The sequence below is a fragment of the Onychomys torridus genome, chromosome 1, assembly GCF_903995425.1.
Source record: "Onychomys torridus chromosome 1, mOncTor1.1, whole genome shotgun sequence".
NCBI classification, from domain to species: domain Eukaryota; kingdom Metazoa; phylum Chordata; class Mammalia; order Rodentia; family Cricetidae; genus Onychomys; species Onychomys torridus.
The window spans coordinates 42,855,286-42,874,298 of NC_050443.1; the positions used below are offsets into that span (position 1 = coordinate 42,855,286).

At 48.1% G+C, this 19,013-nt stretch overlaps 1 long non-coding RNA gene and 7 other non-coding genes across 18 annotated transcripts in view; all 8 read right to left on the reverse strand.

The window, feature by feature from the left end:
* Window positions 1-15,417, reverse strand: part of LOC118582231 — a 32,762-nt gene extending 17,345 nt beyond the window's left edge. For 10 of the 11 annotated variants that reach the window (XR_004944742.1, XR_004944746.1, XR_004944749.1 and 7 more), the window contains exons 1-6: window positions 15,273-15,417; window positions 13,220-13,359; window positions 11,172-11,311; window positions 9,119-9,258; window positions 7,066-7,205; window positions 5,013-5,152 (exon numbers count right to left, since the gene is read on the reverse strand). This is a non-coding gene — a long non-coding RNA (uncharacterized LOC118582231). Of the gene's footprint in view, window positions 1-5,012; window positions 5,153-6,715; window positions 6,925-7,065; window positions 7,206-9,118; window positions 9,259-11,171; window positions 11,312-13,219; window positions 13,360-15,272 lie in introns of those variants that run through there. The other variant, XR_004944751.1, reaches the window with a different exon arrangement.
* On the reverse strand, window positions 6,714-6,807 carry LOC118576897. Its single transcript, XR_004944093.1, has one exon. It is a non-coding gene; the product is annotated as a small nucleolar RNA SNORD116 (small nucleolar RNA).
* On the reverse strand, window positions 8,767-8,860 carry LOC118576898. Its single transcript, XR_004944094.1, has one exon. It is a non-coding gene; the product is annotated as a small nucleolar RNA SNORD116 (small nucleolar RNA).
* Window positions 10,820-10,913, reverse strand: LOC118576900. Its single transcript, XR_004944096.1, has one exon. It is a non-coding gene; the product is annotated as a small nucleolar RNA SNORD116 (small nucleolar RNA).
* On the reverse strand, window positions 12,868-12,961 carry LOC118576901. Its single transcript, XR_004944097.1, has one exon. It is a non-coding gene; the product is annotated as a small nucleolar RNA SNORD116 (small nucleolar RNA).
* On the reverse strand, window positions 14,921-15,014 carry LOC118576902. Its single transcript, XR_004944098.1, has one exon. It is a non-coding gene; the product is annotated as a small nucleolar RNA SNORD116 (small nucleolar RNA).
* Window positions 15,418-16,973: 1,556 nt separating the features above from the next.
* LOC118576903 lies at window positions 16,974-17,067 on the reverse strand. The gene has a single exon (XR_004944099.1). It is a non-coding gene; the product is annotated as a small nucleolar RNA SNORD116 (small nucleolar RNA).
* A 1,342-nt stretch (window positions 17,068-18,409) lies between these two features.
* Window positions 18,410-18,503, reverse strand: LOC118576904. The gene has a single exon (XR_004944100.1). It is a non-coding gene; the product is annotated as a small nucleolar RNA SNORD116 (small nucleolar RNA).
* Window positions 18,504-19,013: the final 510 nt, after the last annotated feature.

The following is a 19,013-nucleotide window of genomic DNA, read 5'->3' on the forward strand; positions in this document are numbered from 1 at the left end:
AGGTTGTTTCATTGTACAGGATTCTTTTGGCTATCCTGAGTTTTTTGTTTTTCCATATGAAGTTTAGTATTATTCTTTCCAGATCTGTGAAGAATTGTGTTGGTAATTTGATGGAGATTGTGTTGAATCTGTAGATTGCTTTTGGTAAGATCGCCATTTTTACTATGTTAATCCTACCTATCCATGAGCATGGGAGATCTTTCCATTTTCTGACATCTTCTTCAATTACTTTTTTCAGGGACTTAAAGTTCTTGTCATATAGGTAATTCACATGCTTAGTTAGAGTAAACCCAAGGTAATTTATATCATTTGTGGCTATTGTAAAGGGTGATGTATCTCTGATTTCCTTCTCAGCCCATATATAGTAGGGCTACTGATTTTTTGAGTTGATCTTGTATCCTGCTATGTTGCTGAAGGTGTTTATTAGCTGTATCAGTTCCTTGGTTGAATTTTTGGGGTCACTCATGTATACTATCATGTCGTCTGCAAATAAAGAGAGCTTGACTTCTTCCTTTCCAATTTGTATCCCCTTAATCTCTTTATGTTGTCTTATAGCTCTGGCTAGAACTTCAAGTACTATATTGAATAAATATGGGAAGAGGGACAGCCTTGCCTTGTTCCTGATTTTAGTGGTATTGCTTTGAGTTTCTCTCCATTTAATTTTATGTTGGCTGTTGGCTTGCTGTAGATTGCCTTTATTATGTTTAGGTATGTCCCCTGTATTCCTGATCGCTCCAAGACCTTTATCATGAAGGGGTGTTGGATTTTGTCACATGCCTTTTCTGCATCTAGTGAAATGATCATGTGGTTTTTTTTCTTTGAGTTTGTTTATATGATATATTACATTGACGGACTTTTGTATGTTGAACCACCTTTGCATCCCTGGGAAGAAGCCTACTTGATCATGGTCGATAATTGGTTTGATGTGTTCTTGGAGTCTGTTCGCCAGAATTTTATTGAGTATTTTTGCATCAATGTTCATGAGGGAGATCGGTCTGTAGTTCTCTTTTTTTTTTGTTGCATCTTTGTTTGGTTTATGAATCAGGGTAATAGAAGGAGTTTGGTAATATACTTTCTGCTTCTATTGTGTGGAACAATTTAAAGAGTATTGGTATTAAGTCTTCTTTGAAGATCTGGTAGAATTCTGCAGTGAAACCATCTGGTCCAGGGCTTTATTTTTTGGTTGGGAGACTTTCAATGACTGATTCTATTTCCTTAGGGGTTATTGGACTATTTGAATGGTTTATCTGGTCTTGATTTAACTTAGGTTTGTGGTACCTATCCAGAAAATTATCCATTTCTTTTAGATTTTTCTAGTTTTGTGGAGTAGAGGTTTTTGAAGTATGACCTGATAATTCTCTGGATTTCCTCATTATCTGTTATGTCCCCCTTTTCATTTCTGATTTTGTTAATTTGGATGCTCTCTCTCTGTCTTTTTGTTAGTTTGGATAAGGGCTTGTCTATCTTGTTGATCTTCTCAAAGAACCAACTCTTTGTTTCATTAATCCTTTGTATTGTTCTCTTTATTTCTATTTTATTGATTTCAGCTCTCAATTTGATAATTTCCTGGTATCTGTTCCTCCTGGGAGACTTTGCTTCTTCCTGTTCAAGGGCTTTCAGGTGTGTTGTCGAGTCACTAGCATGAGGTTTCTCCAGCTTCTTTATGTGGGCATTCAATGCTATGAATTTCCCTCTTAGCGCTCCTCCCATAGGATCCCATATGTTTGGGTTTGAGGTGTATTTATTTTCATTGATCTCTAGGAAGTCTTTAATTTCTTTCTTTATTTCTTCCTTAACCCATTGGTGATTCAGTTGAGCATTATTCAGTTTCCATGAGATTGTAGGATTTCTGTAGTTTTTTTCTGTTGTTGAAATCTAACTTTAAACCCTGATGGTCTGATAGAACACAGGAGGTTATTCCAATTGTTTTGTATCTGTTGAGATGTGTTTTGTGGCCAAGTATGTGGTCGATTTTAGAGAAGGTTCTATGGGATGCTGAGAAGAAAGTATATTCTTTTTTGTTTGGGTGGAATGTTCTGTAGGTATTGATTAAATCGATTTGAGCCATAACATTAGTTAAGTCCATTATGTCTCTGTTAAGTTTCAATTTGGCCTATCTGTCCAGAGGTGAAAGTGGGGTGTTGAAGACTCCCACTATTAATGTGTGGGGTATTATATGTGATTTAAGCTTTAGTAATGTTTCTTTTACATATGTGGATGCCCTTCATCTTAGTGGATCTTTCCTACAATGAGTATGTAATGTTCTTCATCATCTCTTTTGATTGATTTTAGCTTGAAGTCTATTTTGCTGGATATTAGGATGGCTACACCAGCTTGCTTCTTAAGACCATTTGATTGGAAAGTCTTTCCCCAGGTTTTTATTCTTAGGAGGTGTCTGTCTTTGAATTTGAGGTTTGTTTCTTGTATTCAGCAAAAAGATGGGTCCTGTTTTCGTATTCATTCTGTTAGTCTATGTCTTTTTATAGGTGAATTAAGTCCATTGTTATTAAGGGATATTAATGACCAGTGATTGTTCATTCCTGTTATTAGTTTTATTTTTTGGTAGTAGTGTGTGTGTACTTCTCTTCTTTGGGGTTTACTGCTGTGGTGTTATCTATTGCGTGTGTTTTCATGGGTGTATCTGCCTTCCTTAGGTTGGAATTTTCCTTCTAGTGCTTTCTGTAGGGCTGGGTTTGTGGATAAGCATTGTTTAAATCTGGTTTTGTCTTGGGAGGTCTTGTTCACTCCATCTATGATGACTGAAAGCTTTGCTGGGTACATAAGTCTAGGCTGGCATCCATGGTCTCTTAGTGTCTGTATTATATTTGTCTAGGTCCTTCTGGCTTTCAAAGACTCCAATGAGAAATCGGGTGTTATTCTGATGTGTTTGCCTTTATAAGTCACTTGGCATTTTTCCTTTGCTGCCCTTAATATTCTTTCTTTATTCTATATGTTTAGTTGTTTAATTATTATGTGGCAAGGGGACTCTTTTGGGGGGTCTAGTCTGTTTGGTGTTCTATAGGCTTCTTGTATCTTCATAGGCATTTCCTTCTTTAAGTTGGGAAAGTTTTCTTCTATGATCTTGTTTAATATATTTTATGTGCCTTTGAGTTGGTATTCTCCTTCCTCTATCCCTATTACTTCAGTACTTCTTCAATATACTCATTTCATTGGCTGTAAATATATTCTGAAGACAAGACTTGTTGAACCTGTGGTAGATATACTTTTGCATTTTTAAGGAGACACTATGCTGCTTTTCATAATGAGTGCATTAATTTATATTCCCACCATATAAATTTATATAAATGTTCCTTATCTTCTGATAGTTTCGTGCTAAAAGACTTTTGGCCATCCACACATGTGGGTAACAAGATGTCACTTTGCCTTGAATAAACATGATCCTGCCCAAGGTCAGACCACACCTCTTTTCCTACTTCCTGTCTTTCAATGTCTGCCTTAAATACTCTAATAAGTTTCACGTATTCAGCAACACTTATTACTTCTTCTGTATTTGATAATAGCCATTTTTATATATTTGAAGTGGCCTTTAGATGAAATACTGACTTACATTGTCTTGATAATTAATGGTGTCTGACATTTATTCATATACTTGCTGACTATATGTTTATTCAGATTCTTTTTCATTATTATATCATATTATCATATTTTTAGTAGAGTGAATAACATATTTAGGTAACTAAGCCTTATTAGATGTATGGTTTATAATTTTTCATTCTATAGACTATTTCTTCATTTTGAACATTGTATATGTCACTATGAGGAAGCATTTTAAATTTGGGTTATACTAATTGTATGTCATTTTGTTGTTGTCTGTTTTGGTGTTTTTCTATGTTCAGGAAGTCACATTTTACTTTTGTTTCCTTCTAGTAATTTTATAGGTTCAAGTTTGCCTTTAAAGTTTTAGTCCAATAAGTTTATTTTACATATAGTATGAGAAAAGGGATGACTCCAATATATTACATATGGATATCTACTCTTGCAACAGCATTGGTTTTCTATTTCTACTTTTTGAACCGCCCCCCCCAAAATAAAATTACTTGGCACTATTTCTGTGCCATTAGCTGGTGTGTCTGATTTTATGCTGTTTGAATTTATTTGTAGTAGATTTCAAATCAAGATATTGTGTGGGCTAAATTTGTTTTAAGTTTAAATTGCTGTGCTTAAGAGAGCTCTAAAACAAAAATGCCTCTAACATGCAAACCCAACTTGTCTAAGGATAACTTTCTAGAATCCTGGGGGCTGTTCATATGAGATAACAAGCCGTTTGTTTTCACTTCTATAAACAAGGTTGGTTGACCCACCTGCACAGGATGTGTTGATTACACATTGGTGGGAGGTACATAGGCAGGAAGTACATCAGGATATGTTTGCCCCTGATTAGATGAATGCAGAGAGTATGTAGCTTTGTGGGTTTTACTTTTATAAGTGCCTGACTAACATAATTCCTGGAAATTCTCTAGGAATCCTGGGTGTGTACCTGGCTAGTGCCTATCTTCCTGACCAATATTCAATAAAGCTTACTTCAAATTTGGCTCAAAAATTGTGGTAGTGGTCTAATTCTTACCCACTGGGATTAACAATATATGACTCATCCAGCTTTTGTTCTTTTACATCAAGGTTGATTTTGATGTTTATGTCTTTTGTGTTTCCATATAAATCTTAGGGTATTTTTTCCTATTGTGTTGATTTTTTCACTGAAATTATATTGATTTCAGTAACTAATATTGAATGTCACTATGGTGAGAGTAAATGGAACTTAGCAGGAAACAACTTTCTGTGTATCAGAAAATTATGCTGAGTCCTTTGGCAGTAGGACTATTTACAACAAAATTATTTATGAAATTTAAAACCACAGACACCTAGCTCACCCCTGGTAAAGTGAGGAGGGCCTTGGTCCTCCCTCAATTGAATGTACCAAGCTTAGCTGTGCTCCCATGGTAAATCTTACCCTATTGAAGGAGGGGAATAGGGAAAATGCATGGAAGGCTTACCTTGGGCCTCGGGCGATCTCATGCAGGTCACCAACACCAAGGAACTTCACTCCAGGCTCACTCAGGTGCCGTCAGCCCTGGGCAGAGGATGCCGGTCCATTCTCTCTGCCCTTTGGCCTTGCAGGCCAGAGAACAACACACTGTGAAGACATCAAAGCACATGCAAACATTACAGTGGGCAGCGGACAACTGGCTCTGGGATTGGAGGCCCTGTCTTGTCTCAATGGGGAGGTCAGATCACATCTGCTCTATAGCCACTGAAGCTCAGCCCTCACCCACCAGCAGGGTTGCCACATCGGTGGCAGTGTTCCACCAGGGTATCAGAGCTTGTACTTGCTCTGGCTGCCTCCGGATCCTTGAACATCATCTTTGCCCCTCACTGCAACCAACCGAACAATTTCACAACTGCCAACACGTCAAGGGACCACACTAACACAAGCAGACTCTTCCCGAAAAGAGCTCAGGGCCAGCTGTCAGGACCTCAACACTCTCACACTGTGCGCTGGACTCACTCATCCGGGAAAAATACACCTTGCTCTCTCAAGCTCAAGCCTTGGCACTCAGCTCCGGCCACGGTCACAGACAAATCCACCCTCCTCAAACCAGATGTCAACATCTCTGAGGACCTCGAGGCCAAAGCTACTGGAAATCTGCGTCTTTCTCATGCTAGTAATGCTCAGAGCCCGAGGTCAAACAGACTAAAGATTCCTCTGAGGCCTTCACCACAAGACATGGCAGGCAATCTGGGTCAAACAGACTTCCTTTCTCACTCTCTTTCTGTCTCTTTCTTTGGCCAGGTTTCCTCCTCATCCTCTTTCTACTCACTCTGTCTTTGTCCCTGTCTCTGTCTCTGTCTCTGGATGGATGCCACTCTCTGACAGTCTGTCTCCCTGGCAAAGGCTGTGTTCTAGAGTGCTGCAAATGTCACTGTAGGCCAGAACACAGCATCCACACATCCAAGCTCAGGTGGTATGCCAAAGGCAAGCCAGAGAGTCAGACACGTCCCAATTCAGGTTGCAACTCCCATGGCTTCCAAAGACCAGAAACGCTACCTTGCAAGCCAAAGTCGTTCTGGCAGACTCCACTGCCCATGCACATCAAGATAGGCCTGACCAGAGCCTTGGACCCAGAGTGCCATCCCTGCAATGGACGCCTAGCGGGCCTCCAAACCGGCCTTCTTGGAGTAATCACACCCAGGTGGAAACCACTCAACCCAATAGGTGTCTTTCCTAGCTTTAAGATTGGCTTGAGCCATCTCGGGCTCTCGACTACCATGGATGAAAGGAAAGGTCCTTCACCCCCGTCTCCTCCACCAGGAGCCCAGCAGTGTGACCTTTGTGGATTCCTGGAAACGTGCTCCTGATAAAAAGACTTCAGCTGTGCAGATTTCTACACAGGTCAGAACGCCTGGTTCACGTGGGTGTGCGAAGCTACCCTATTTCTAGAGGGCCTACAAGAAAGCTCAAGGTCTTGGGTCCCATGCCTAGCTGTCAATCTGGGATGCCACAGTGGGCATGGCTGCTTGCTTGCCAGCAAGCCCCACACACTCTCCTTTCCCCATGTCCATGATGGCTAGCAGCGTGGGGCAAAGATCAAGTCCATGGAAACAGAGTCTGGCTACTGCTGGAGGGAGGCAGGAGCAGTGGAGTGGTTCTCAGGCCTGTGTCTGATCCCCAGAGGACTTGGGTGAGCCAAGGTGCCGGACCTCAGTTTCGATGAGAGCGGCGGTACTGAGTTTTCACTCATTTTGTTCAGCTTTTCCAAGGAATGTTTGACTGGAAATCATCATCGATCCAAGCACGCTGGCGTGCCCTTGCACAGGGATTTTCAGGGCACTCAGGACAGGGTGGGTGTTGGCGAGTGCGAGAAATAGCAAGACATGCCCCGGGCTTTAACAGGTTGCAAGGGGTCCCTGCATGGAAATGGGAAGCAACTTGAGGACCTAGGTCTGCTCCAGGTGCAGACAGGCCCGGGATGCAGGAATGCTAAGTCCTTGCAGCACCACCAAGACCCGAGTATCCTGAGCACCTGGGACAATGCATGGAAGGCTTACCTTGGGCCTGGGGCGATCTCATGCAGGTCACCAACACCAAGGAACTTCACTCCAGGCTCACTCAGGTGCCGTCAGCCCTGGGCAGAGGATGCTGGGCCATTCTCTCTGCCCTTTGGCCTTGCAGGCCACAGAACAACACACTGTGAAGACATCAAAGCACATGCCAACATTACAGTGGGCAGCGGACAACTGGCTCTGGGATTGGAGGCCCTGGCTCGTCTCAATGGGGAGGTCAGATCACATCTGCTCTCTAGCCACTCAAGCTCTGCCCTCACCCACCAGCAGGGTTGCCACATCGGTGGCAGTGTTGCACCAGGGTATCAGAGCTTGTACTTGCTCTGGCTCCCTCCGGATCCTTGAACATCATCTTTGCCCCTCATTGCAACCAACCGACCACTTTCACACCTGCCAACACGTCAAGGGACCACACTAACACAAGCAGACTCTTCCCGAAAAGAGCTCAGGGCCAGCTGTCAGGACCTCAACACTCTCACACTGTGCGCTGGACTCACTCATCCGGGAAAAATACACCTTGCTCTCTCAAGCTCAAGCCTTGGCACTCAGCTCCGGCCACGGTCACAGACAAATCCACCCTCCTCAAACCAGATGTCAACATCTCTGAGGACCTCGAGGCCAAAGCTACTGGAAATCTGCGTCTTTCTCATGCTAGTAATGCTCAGAGCCCGAGGTCAAACAGACTAAAGATTCCTCTGAGGCCTTCACCACAAGACATGGCAGGCAATCTGGGTCAAACAGACTTCCTTTCTCACTCTCTTTCTGTCTCTTTCTTTGGCCAGGTTTCCTCCTCATCCTCTTTCTACTCACTCTGTCTTTGTCCCTGTCTCTGTCTCTGTCTCTGGATGGATGCCACTCTCTGACAGTCTGTCTCCCTGGCAAAGGCTGTGTTCTAGAGTGCTGCAAATGTCACTGTAGGCCAGAACACAGCATCCACACATCCAAGCTCAGGTGGTATGCCAAAGGCAAGCCAGAGAGTCAGACACGTCCCAATTCAGGTTGCAACTCCCATGGCTTCCAAAGACCAGAAACGCTACCTTGCAAGCCAAAGTCGTTCTGGCAGACTCCACTGCCCATGCACATCAAGATAGGCCTGACCAGAGCCTTGGACCCAGAGTGCCATCCCTGCAATGGACGCCTAGCGGGCCTCCAAACCGGCCTTCTTGGAGTAATCACACCCAGGTGGAAACCACTCAACCCAATAGGTGTCTTTCCTAGCTTTAAGATTGGCTTGAGCCATCTCGGGCTCTCGACTACCATGGATGAAAGGAAAGGTCCTTCACCCCCGTCTCCTCCACCAGGAGCCCAGCAGTGTGACCTTTGTGGATTCCTGGAAACGTGCTCCTGATAAAAAGACTTCAGCTGTGCAGATTTCTACACAGGTCAGAACGCCTGGTTCACGTGGGTGTGCGAAGCTACCCTATTTCTAGAGGGCCTACAAGAAAGCTCAAGGTCTTGGGTCCCATGCCTAGCTGTCAATCTGGGATGCCACAGTGGGCATGGCTGCTTGCTTGCCAGCAAGCCCCACACACTCTCCTTTCCCCATGTCCATGATGGCTAGCAGCGTGGGGCAAAGATCAAGTCCATGGAAACAGAGTCTGGCTACTGCTGGAGGGAGGCAGGAGCAGTGGAGTGGTTCTCAGGCCTGTGTCTGATCCCCAGAGGACTTGGGTGAGCCAAGGTGCCGGACCTCAGTTTCGATGAGAGCGGCGGTACTGAGTTTTCACTCATTTTGTTCAGCTTTTCCAAGGAATGTTTGACTGGAAATCATCATCGATCCAAGCACGCTGGCGTGCCCTTGCACAGGGATTTTCAGGGCACTCAGGACAGGGTGGGTGTTGGCGAGTGCGAGAAATAGCAAGACATGCCCCGGGCTTTAACAGGTTGCAAGGGGTCCCTGCATGGAAATGGGAAGCAACTTGAGGACCTAGGTCTGCTCCAGGTGCAGACAGGCCCGGGATGCAGGAATGCTAAGTCCTTGCAGCACCACCAAGACCCGAGTATCCTGAGCACCTGGGACAATGCATGGAAGGCTTACCTTGGGCCTCGGGCGATCTCATGCAGGTCACCAACACCAAGGAACTTCACTCCAGGCTCACTCAGGTGCCGTCAGCCCTGGGCAGAGGATGCTGGGCCATTCTCTCTGCCCTTTGGCCTTGCAGGCCACAGAACAACACACTGTGAAGACATCAAAGCACATGCCAACATTACAGTGGGCAGCGGACAACTGGCTCTGGGATTGGAGGCCCTGGCTCGTCTCAATGGGGAGGTCAGATCACATCTGCTCTCTAGCCACTCAAGCTCTGCCCTCACCCACCAGCAGGGTTGCCACATCGGTGGCAGTGTTGCACCAGGGTATCAGAGCTTGTACTTGCTCTGGCTCCCTCCGGATCCTTGAACATCATCTTGGCCCCTCATTGCAACCAACCGACCACTTTCACACCTGCCAACACGTCAAGGGACCACACTAACACAAGCAGACTCTTCCCGAAAAGAGCTCAGGGCCAGCTGTCAGGACCTCAACACTCTCACACTGTGCGCTGGACTCACTCATCCGGGAAAAATACACCTTGCTCTCTCAAGCTCAAGCCTTGGCACTCAGCTCCGGCCACGGTCACAGACAAATCCACCCTCCTCAAACCAGATGTCAACATCTCTGAGGACCTCGAGGCCAAAGCTACTGGAAATCTGCGTCTTTCTCATGCTAGTAATGCTCAGAGCCCGAGGTCAAACAGACTAAAGATTCCTCTGAGGCCTTCACCACAAGACATGGCAGGCAATCTGGGTCAAACAGACTTCCTTTCTCACTCTCTTTCTGTCTCTTTCTTTGGCCAGGTTTCCTCCTCATCCTCTTTCTACTCACTCTGTCTTTGTCCCTGTCTCTGTCTCTGTCTCTGGATGGATGCCACTCTCTGACAGTCTGTCTCCCTGGCAAAGGCTGTGTTCTAGAGTGCTGCAAATGTCACTGTAGGCCAGAACACAGCATCCACACATCCAAGCTCAGGTGGTATGCCAAAGGCAAGCCAGAGAGTCAGACACGTCCCAATTCAGGTTGCAACTCCCATGGCTTCCAAAGACCAGAAACGCTACCTTGCAAGCCAAAGTCGTTCTGGCAGACTCCACTGCCCATGCACATCAAGATAGGCCTGACCAGAGCCTTGGACCCAGAGTGCCATCCCTGCAATGGACGCCTAGCGGGCCTCCAAACCGGCCTTCTTGGAGTAATCACACCCAGGTGGAAACCACTCAACCCAATAGGTGTCTTTCCTAGCTTTAAGATTGGCTTGAGCCATCTCGGGCTCTCGACTACCATGGATGAAAGGAAAGGTCCTTCACCCCCGTCTCCTCCACCAGGAGCCCAGCAGTGTGACCTTTGTGGATTCCTGGAAACGTGCTCCTGATAAAAAGACTTCAGCTGTGCAGATTTCTACACAGGTCAGAACGCCTGGTTCACGTGGGTGTGCGAAGCTACCCTATTTCTAGAGGGCCTACAAGAAAGCTCAAGGTCTTGGGTCCCATGCCTAGCTGTCAATCTGGGATGCCACAGTGGGCATGGCTGCTTGCTTGCCAGCAAGCCCCACACACTCTCCTTTCCCCATGTCCATGATGGCTAGCAGCGTGGGGCAAAGATCAAGTCCATGGAAACAGAGTCTGGCTACTGCTGGAGGGAGGCAGGAGCAGTGGAGTGGTTCTCAGGCCTGTGTCTGATCCCCAGAGGACTTGGGTGAGCCAAGGTGCCGGACCTCAGTTTCGATGAGAGCGGCGGTACTGAGTTTTCACTCATTTTGTTCAGCTTTTCCAAGGAATGTTTGACTGGAAATCATCATCGATCCAAGCACGCTGGCGTGCCCTTGCACAGGGATTTTCAGGGCACTCAGGACAGGGTGGGTGTTGGCGAGTGCGAGAAATAGCAAGACATGCCCCGGGCTTTAACAGGTTGCAAGGGGTCCCTGCATGGAAATGGGAAGCAACTTGAGGACCTAGGTCTGCTCCAGGTGCAGACAGGCCCGGGATGCAGGAATGCTAAGTCCTTGCAGCACCACCAAGACCCGAGTATCCTGAGCACCTGGGACAATGCATGGAAGGCTTACCTTGGGCCTGGGGCGATCTCATGCAGGTCACCAACACCAAGGAACTTCACTCCAGGCTCACTCAGGTGCCGTCAGCCCTGGGCAGAGGATGCTGGGCCATTCTCTCTGCCCTTTGGCCTTGCAGGCCACAGAACAACACACTGTGAAGACATCAAAGCACATGCCAACATTACAGTGGGCAGCGGACAACTGGCTCTGGGATTGGAGGCCCTGGCTCGTCTCAATGGGGAGGTCAGATCACATCTGCTCTATAGCCACTCAAGCTCTGCCCTCACCCACCAGCAGGGTTGCCACATCGGTGGCAGTGTTGCACCAGGGTATCAGAGCTTGTACTTGCTCTGGCTCCCTCCGGATCCTTGAACATCATCTTTGCCCCTCATTGCAACCAACCGACCAATTTCACACCTGCCAACACATCAAGGGACCACACTAACACAAGCAGACTCTTCCCGAAAAGAGCTCAGGGCCAGCTGTCAGGACCTCAACACTCTCACACTGTGCGCTGGACTCACTCATCTGGGAAAAATACACCTTGCTCTCTCAAGCTCAAACCTTGGCACTCAGCTCCGGCCACGGTCACAGACAAATCCACCCACCTCAATCCAGATGTCAACATCTCTGGGGACCTCGAGGCCAAAGCTACTGGAAATCTGCGTCTTTCTCATGCTAGTAATGCTCAGAGCCCAAGGTCAAACAGACTAAAGATTCCTCTGAGGCCTTCACCACAAGACATGGCAGGCAGTCTGGGTCAAACAGACTTCCTTTCTCACTCTCTTTCTGTCTCTTTCTTTGGCCAGGTTTCCTCCTCATCCTCTTTCTACTCACTCTGTCTTTGTCCCAATCTCTGTCTCTGTCTCTGGATGGATGCCACTCTCTGAAAGTCTGTCTCCCTGGCAAAGGCTGTGTTCTAGAGTGCTGCAAATGTCACTGTAGGCCAGAACACAGCATCCACACAACCAAGCTCATGTGGTATGCCAAAGGCAAGCCAGAGAGTCAGACACGTCCCAAATCAGGTTGCAACACACATGGCTTCCAATGGCCAGAAACGCTACCTTGCAATCCAAAGTCGTTCTGGCAGATTCCACTGTCAATGCACATCAAGATAGGCCTGACCAGAGCCTTGGACCCAGAGTGACATCCCTGCAATGGACGCCTAGCGGGCCTCCAAACAGGCCTTCTTGGAGTAATCACACCCAGGTGGAAACCACTCAACACAATAGGTGTCTTTCCTAGCTTTAAGATTGGCTTGAGCCATCTCGGGCTCTCGACTACCATGGATGAAAGGAATGGCCCTTCACCCCGTCTCACAAGGAGGCCAGCAGTGTGACCTTTGTGGATTCCTGGAAACGTGCTCCTGATAAAAAGACTTCAGCTGTGCAGATTTCTACACAGGTCAGAACGCCTGGTTCACATGGGTGTGCGAAGCTACCCTATTTCTAGAGGGCCTACAAGAAAGGTCAAGGTCTTGGGTCCCATGCCTAGCTGTCAATCTGGAATGCCACAGTGGGCATGGCTGCTTGCTTGCCAGCAAGCCCCACACACTCTACTTCCCCCATGTCCATGATGGCTAGCAGCGTGGGGCAAAGATCAAGTCCATGGAAACAGAGTCTGGCTACTCCTGGAGGGAGGCAGGAGCAGTGGAGTGGTTCTCAGGCCTGTGTCTGATCCCCAGAGGACTTGGGTGAGCCAAGGTGCCGGACCTCAGTTTCGATGAGAGCGGCGGTACTGAGTTTTCACTCATTTTGTTCAGCTTTTCCAAGGAATGTTTGACTGGAAATCATCATCGATCCAAGCACGCTGGCGTGCCCTTGCACAGGGATTTTCAGGGCACTCAGGACAGGGTGGGTGTTGGCGAGTGCGAGAAATAGCAAGACATGCCCCGGGCTTTAACAGGTTGCAAGGGGTCCCTGCATGGAAATGGGAAGCAACTTGAGGACCTAGGTCTGCTCCAGGTGCAGACAGGCCCGGGATGCAGGAATGCTAAGTCCTTGCAGCACCACCAAGACCCGAGTATCCTGAGCACCTGGGACAATGCATGGAAGGCTTACCTTGGGCCTCGGGCGATCTCATGCAGGTCACCAACACCAAGGAACTTCACTCCAGGCTCACTCAGGTGCCGTCAGCCCTGGGCAGAGGATGCTGGGCCATTCTCTCTGCCCTATGGCCTTGCAGACCACAGAACAACACACTGTGAAGACATCAAAGCACATGCCAACATTACAGTGGGCAGCGGACAACTGGCTCTGGGATTGGAGGCCCTGGCTCGTCTCAATGGGGAGGTCAGATCACATCTGCTCTATAGCCACTCAAGCTCTGCCCTCACCCACCAGCAGGGTTGCCACATCGGTGGCAGTGTTGCACCAGGGAATCAGAGCTTGTACTTGCTCTGGCTCCCTCCGGATCCTTGAACATCATCTTTGCCCCTCATTGCAACCAACCGACCACTTTCACACCTGCCAACACGTCAAGGGACCACACTAACACAAGCAGACTCTTCCCGAAAAGAGCTCAGGGCCAGCTGTCAGGACCTCAACACTCTCACACTGTGCGCTGGACTCACTCATCCGGGAAAAATACACCTTGCTCTCTCAAGCTCAAGCCTTGGCACTCAGCTCCGGCCACGGTCACAGACAAATCCACCCTCCTCAAACCAGATGTCAACATCTCTGAGGACCTCGAGGCCAAAGCTACTGGAAATCTGCGTCTTTCTCATGCTAGTAATGCTCAGAGCCCGAGGTCAAACAGACTAAAGATTCCTCTGAGGCCTTCACCACAAGACATGGCAGGCAATCTGGGTCAAACAGACTTCCTTTCTCACTCTCTTTCTGTCTCTTTCTTTGGCCAGGTTTCCTCCTCATCCTCTTTCTACTCACTCTGTCTTTGTCCCTGTCTCTGTCTCTGTCTCTGGATGGATGCCACTCTCTGACAGTCTGTCTCCCTGGCAAAGGCTGTGTTCTAGAGTGCTGCAAATGTCACTGTAGGCCAGAACACAGCATCCACACATCCAAGCTCAGGTGGTATGCCAAAGGCAAGCCAGAGAGTCAGACACGTCCCAATTCAGGTTGCAACTCCCATGGCTTCCAAAGACCAGAAACGCTACCTTGCAAGCCAAAGTCGTTCTGGCAGACTCCACTGCCCATGCACATCAAGATAGGCCTGACCAGAGCCTTGGACCCAGAGTGCCATCCCTGCAATGGACGCCTAGCGGGCCTCCAAACCGGCCTTCTTGGAGTAATCACACCCAGGTGGAAACCACTCAACCCAATAGGTGTCTTTCCTAGCTTTAAGATTGGCTTGAGCCATCTCGGGCTCTCGACTACCATGGATGAAAGGAAAGGTCCTTCACCCCCGTCTCCTCCACCAGGAGCCCAGCAGTGTGACCTTTGTGGATTCCTGGAAACGTGCTCCTGATAAAAAGACTTCAGCTGTGCAGATTTCTACACAGGTCAGAACGCCTGGTTCACGTGGGTGTGCGAAGCTACCCTATTTCTAGAGGGCCTACAAGAAAGCTCAAGGTCTTGGGTCCCATGCCTAGCTGTCAATCTGGGATGCCACAGTGGGCATGGCTGCTTGCTTGCCAGCAAGCCCCACACACTCTCCTTTCCCCATGTCCATGATGGCTAGCAGCGTGGGGCAAAGATCAAGTCCATGGAAACAGAGTCTGGCTACTGCTGGAGGGAGGCAGGAGCAGTGGAGTGGTTCTCAGGCCTGTGTCTGATCCCCAGAGGACTTGGGTGAGCCAAGGTGCCGGACCTCAGTTTCGATGAGAGCGGCGGTACTGAGTTTTCACTCATTTTGTTCAGCTTTTCCAAGGAATGTTTGACTGGAAATCATCATCGATCCAAGCACGCTGGCGTGCCCTTGCACAGGGATTTTCAGGGCACTCAGGACAGGGTGGGTGTTGGCGAGTGCGAGAAATAGCAAGACATGCCCCGGGCTTTAACAGGTTGCAAGGGGTCCCTGCATGGAAATGGGAAGCAACTTGAGGACCTAGGTCTGCTCCAGGTGCAGACAGGCCCGGGATGCAGGAATGCTAAGTCCTTGCAGCACCACCAAGACCCGAGTATCCTGAGCACCTGGGACAATGCATGGAAGGCTTACCTTGGGCCTGGGGCGATCTCATGCAGGTCACCAACACCAAGGAACTTCACTCCAGGCTCACTCAGGTGCCGTCAGCCCTGGGCAGAGGATGCTGGGCCATTCTCTCTGCCCTTTGGCCTTGCAGGCCACAGAACAACACACTGTGAAGACATCAAAGCACATGCCAACATTACAGTGGGCAGCGGACAACTGGCTCTGGGATTGGAGGCCCTGGCTCGTCTCAATGGGGAGGTCAGATCACATCTGCTCTATAGCCACTCAAGCTCTGCCCTCACCCACCAGCAGGGTTGCCACATCGGTGGCAGTGTTGCACCAGGGTATCAGAGCTTGTACTTGCTCTGGCTCCCTCCGGATCCTTGAACATCATCTTTGCCCCTCATTGCAACCAACCGACCACTTTCACACCTGCCAACACGTCAAGGGACCACACTAACACAAGCAGACTCTTCCCGAAAAGAGCTCAGGGCCAGCTGTCAGGACCTCAACACTCTCACACTGTGCGCTGGACTCACTCATCCGGGAAAAATACACCTTGCTCTCTCAAGCTCAAGCCTTGGCACTCAGCTCCGGCCACGGTCACAGACAAATCCACCCTCCTCAATCCAGATGTCAACATCTCTGAGGACCTCGAGGCCAAAGCTACTGGAAATCTGCGTCTTTCTCATGCTAGTAATGCTCAGAGCCCGAGGTCAAACAGACTAAAGATTCCTCTGAGGCCTTCACCACAAGACATGGCAGGCAATCTGGGTCAAACAGACTTCCTTTCTCACTCTCTTTCTGTCTCTTTCTTTGGCCAGGTTTCCTCCTCATCCTCTTTCTACTCACTCTGTCTTTGTCCCTGTCTCTGTCTCTGTCTCTGGATGGATGCCACTCTCTGACAGTCTGTCTCCCTGGCAAAGGCTGTGTTCTAGAGTGCTGCAAATGTCACTGTAGGCCAGAACACAGCATCCACACATCCAAGCTCAGGTGGTATGCCAAAGGCAAGCCAGAAAGTCAGACATGTCCCAATTCAGGTTGCAACTCCCATGGCTTCCAAAGACCAAAAACACTACCTTGCAAGCCAAAGTCGTTCTGGCAGACTCCACTGCCCATGCACATCAAGATAGGCCTGACCAGAGCCTTGGACCCAGAGTGCCATCCCTGCAATGGACGCCTAGCGGGCCTCCAAATCGCCCTTCTTGGAGTAATCACACCCAGGTGGAAACCACTCAACACAATAGGTGTCTTTCCTAGCTTTAAGATTGGCTTGAGCCATCTCGGGCTCTCGACTACCATGGATGAAAGGAAAGGTCCTTCACCCCCGTCTCCTCCACAAGGAGCCCAGCAGTGTGACCTTTGTGGATTCCTGGAAACGTGCTCCTGATAAAAAGACTTCAGCTGTGCAGATTTCTACACAGGTCAGAACGCCTGGTTCACGTGGGTGTGTGAAGCTACCCTATTTCTAGAGGGCCTACAAGAAAGCTCAAGGTCTTGGGTCCCATGCCTAGCTGTCAATCTGGGATGCCACAGTGGGCATGGCTGCTTGCTTGCCAGCAAGCCCCACACACTCTCCTTTCCCCATGTCCATGATGGCTAGCAGCGTGGGGCAAAGATCAAGTCCATGGAAACAGAGTCTGGCTACTGCTGGAGGGAGGCAGGAGCAGTGGAGTGGTTCTCAGGCCTGTGTCTGATCCCCAGAGGACTTGGGTGAGCCAAGGTGCAGGACCTCAGTTTCGATGAGAGCGGCGGTACTGAGTTTTCACTCATTTTGTTCAGCTTTTCCAAGGAATGTTTGACTGGAAATCATCGTCGATCCAAGCACGCTGGAGTTTCCAACCGACCAATTTCACACCTGCCAACACATCAAGGGACCACACTAACACAAGCAGACTCTTCCCGAAAAGAACTCAGGGCCAGCTGTCAGGACCTCAACCCTCTTACATTGTGCCCTGGAGTCACTAACCTGGGACACCAAACCTTGCTCTCTCCAACTCAAGTGTTGGCGCTCAGCTCTCGCCATGGTCACTAGACAAACCCAGCCTCCTCCATCCTGATCTCAACATCTCTGAGGACCACGTGGCCAAAGATAACAGAAATATGCATCCTTCTCAATCTAGTATTGCTCAGAGCCCAAGGTCAAATAGCCTAAAAATTCCTCTGAGGCCTTCACCACAAGACATGGCGGGAAGTCTGCATGAAACAGACTTCCTTTCTCACTCTCTTTCTGTTTCTTTCTTTTGTCATTTTTCTTCCTCATTCTCTTTCTACTCACTCTGTCGTTTTCCCTTTTTCTTTCTCTGTCTCTGTCTCTGGATGGATGCCACTCTCTGACAGTCTGTTTTCCTGAGAATTTTCGTGTTGTTGTGTGCTCCAAACCAAATATGACTGCAGGCTAGTCCACTGAATCTACACATGCATACTCTAATGGTATGCCAAAGGCAAGGCAGCAAGTTGCTATGTCATGGACAGGCTGCAACACCTGGCTTCCAATGACCATAAATGCCACCTTGGAAGCCAAAATTGTTTTGGCATACTGCACTGCCCATGAGCAGAGCTCTCTAGCCAGTCTTGACCTCAGCCTGCGACCCAGAATGCCATGCCCACAATGGACCCCTAGCCGGCTTCCAAAACGGCCTTCTTGGTTGAATAACACCCAGTTGGAAATCACTCAACACAATAGTTGTGTTTCCTACATTTCAGATTGGCTTGAGCCATCTCAGGCTCTCGACTACCATGGAGGAAAGGAAAGGACCTTCACACCTTTCTCCTCCATCAGGTTGCCAGCAGTGTGATCTTAGTGTCCCTTGGTAAACATTCTCCTGGTAATAAGGCCTCGAGTTTGCATTTTTCTACACAGGTTAGCACCCTGGTTCATGTGGGTGTCTGAAGGTACCCTTTTTCTAGTGTGTGTACAAGAAAGCCCAAAATCCCCGGTCACCTGTCTTGCTCTTTATCTGGAATTGGAGGGTGGGGATCGCTGTTTGTTTTCCAGTAGGCCCCCGATATTTTCTTTTCCCATGCCCATTATCACTTGTAGAGTAAGGGAAAGATCAAGCCATGGGAATAGAGTCTATCTTCTGCTTGATGTGGTCAGGAGCCGTGGCGTGGTTCTCATCCCTGTGTCTGACCCCCAGAGGACTTTGGTGATCCAAAGTGCCAGACCTCAGTTTCGATGAGTGTGGCGGTACTGAGCTTTCACTCGTTTTGTTCAGATTTTCCAAGGAATATTTGACTGGAAATCATCATTCATCCAAGTGTGCTTGTATGCCCTTTTTCACTGATTTTCAGGGCTCTCGATACCGGTTTGGTTTTGGAGAATGTGAGAAATTCCAATACATGTATCATTCAATATCTTTTTCAGTTACCTATACAGGTATTTTGTGATTACCCTGAATCTTTATTCTGTTGCTTTTCTGTACATTAGTTCTTTTATACATTGTATTTCTTCTTATCTATACTGCCACCTAAGGTTCATCAGTACTTTTTGGAATATTATTTAGGCTTACATTCATAAAGCTTTTGTCCTTTAGTATTCCTAGCCTCTCAGTTGATATCTGGTGTTTACTCTCTATCTTGGTATTTTCTTTGAGTGATCTTGTTTTTCCTCTGCACTGTATCCTTGGGCCCTACCACATGTTTCCGTGAGAAGATTCAACCAAGCACTTGACTCATTATAGCATGACAATTGTGCTCTGGAGTTTTTTCCCTAATCAGATCTACCCTGGGTGTCTGAACCCACCTGCTTTCTCCATTTTCCCTCCA